Consider the following 2,467-nt stretch of genomic DNA (forward strand, 5'->3'; position numbering starts at 1 on the left):
CGTTCCCCACCGCTTCCGAACGCCGCCATGGACCCGCCGCCGAGAAACGCGCGGCCACAGCCATCGCCTCGCCTCGCCAGCGTGTCCGTCGTCTCCGCCATCGTCTTCCTCGTCGACCGGTGGCCGCAGCTGGAGCTCGGAGGCGCTGCTGCAACGCCCCCTTCTTCCACATCTCCGGTCGCCGCCGTTCTTCACCAACTCCGGCGACGCCCCCTGCTGCTACTAAACCACCACGGGCCATCTTGCGTGCCGCACGGTGAGCTCCCCCGCCTCCTACTCCTCCTCATTAAGCCCCTCGCGCACCATAGCTACCTCGTCGCCGTTGCTGAGAGCCCTTCGCCGCAGATCGCCTCGCCGCCGTGGCCATGCTCTCCGTCGTGCTCGCCTGAGCACGGCATCGTGTTCCTGGCGGGTCCAGGGACCGAACGCACCCGCGCACGCGCTTCCATATGGCCCCTATGCCCTAGCTCGTTGAGCGGCCGAACGCGCTGCCGCCTGCGCTCGTCGCCGGCATGCCTCCGGTGACCAAATGGTCACGGGCCAGCGCCCGTTGCATTCGCCACCTGACGCATGTCTCGCCTAGCCTCTCAGTTCGCTCGCTAGCGTGCTGCGTCGCCGTTTCCTCTCGCGTCTGACTCCGATCGTCCGCCGATGAGCTCGCCGCGCTCGATTCCGGTCACCCCTGCCGCCACAACCACCATCGTTGGATGCGGCGCAGCCGTAGCTTTCGAACGCGCCCAAAAACTCCACGAACGGTGCCCTGTAGGTGTTTTCCGGCCACCTCCCGAGCCGCGCCGCCGCGTTTTGCCTCGCCGGCGTCGTTCCGACGCCGTCCACCGACGTGGCTAGGCGGGCCCCACCCCTGGGTCACTGCCAGTGGGCCATGGGGGCCCCGTTGACTGGGTTGACGAGTCAACGTGCTGACTGGGTAGCCCAGTGGCACTGACATGCGGGGCCCACGCCATAAACAAATAAAATTGAATAGATAAATTGTTAATTAATTAAATTAGTTAATTAAAATCTTAATCTCTCACTGACTATTGGGCCCCACCCGCTAATTAACCCATTTAGTTAGTCTAAACCCTCCTGTTAGTGCCCCTGACAATGACATGTGGGTCCCAATGGACCCACCTGTCTGATTTGACTGGTCAACCGACCAGTTGACCTGCTGACATCACTCTGATGTCATGCTTGCGTCATCATGCACTGTTCTGGATAATGTTGTATTTAAATAAATAATTAAAATCAGAAAATGATTAAAACTTTAGAAAATCATGTAAAATAATCCGTAACTCGGATGAAAATACTTTCTACATGAAAGTTGCTCAGAATGACGAGACGAATCCGGATACGCAGCCCGTTCGTCTGCCACACATCCCTAACCTATCGAACTCGCAACTTTCCCCCTCCGGTTCATCTGTCCGAAAACGCGAAACACCAGGAATACTTTCTCGGATGTTTCCCCCCTTCGTCGATATCACCTACTACCGCGTTAGGGCACACCTAGCATCATGCTTTGTCATGTCATGCATCGTCATGCATTTGTTTGCATTGTTTATTGTTTTTCCCCCTCTTCTCTCGCTAGACGCCGAGACCGACGCCGCTGCTACCCCGCACGACTACGGTGTTGACGACCCCTCCTTCTTGCCAGAGCAATCAGGCAAGCCCCCCATTGATCACCAGATATCGCCTATTCTTCTCTATACTGCTTGCATTAGAGTAGTGTAGCATGTTACTACTTTCCGTTAATCCTATCCTGATGCATAGCCTGTCCTTGCTACTACTGTTGTTACCTTTACCTGCAATCCTACATGCTTAGTATAGGATGCTAGTTTTCCATCAGTGGCCCTACATTCTTGTCCGTCTGCTGTGCTATACTATCGGGCCGTGATCACTTGGGCGGTGATCACGGGTATATACTTATATACTCTATACATGATACCTGTGGTGACTAAAGTCGGGTCGGCTCGTAGGAGTACCCGCGAGTGGATATTGTGGCGGAGCGACAGGGCAGGTTGAGACCACCTAGGCGAGAGGTGGGCCTGGCCCTGGACGGCGTCCGCGGTTACTTCAAAATAACACGCTTAATGAGTTCTTGGTATTTGATCTGAGTCTGGCCATTTGGTCTATACGCACTAACCAACTACGCGGGAATAGTTATGGGCACTCGACGTCGTGGTATCAGCCGAAGCCTTCGTGACGTCAGCGACCGAGCGGCGCGCGCCGCATTGGACCGTAACCTCGCACTTGTATTAAGGGGGCTAGGTCTGCTTCCGGCCGCGTACGCAACGTGCAGGTGTGCAATGGGCGATGGGCCCAGACCCCTGCGCGCATAGGATTTAGACCGGCGTGCTAACCTCTCTGTTGTGCCTAGGTGGGGCTGCGATGTGTTGATCTTCCACGGCCGGGCATGACCCATAAAAGTGTGTCCGGCCAAATGGGATCGAGCGTGTTGGGTTATGTGGTG

Source organism: Triticum aestivum, chromosome 3D (genome assembly GCF_018294505.1).
Source record: "Triticum aestivum cultivar Chinese Spring chromosome 3D, IWGSC CS RefSeq v2.1, whole genome shotgun sequence".
In the NCBI taxonomy this organism is placed as follows: domain Eukaryota; kingdom Viridiplantae; phylum Streptophyta; class Magnoliopsida; order Poales; family Poaceae; genus Triticum; species Triticum aestivum.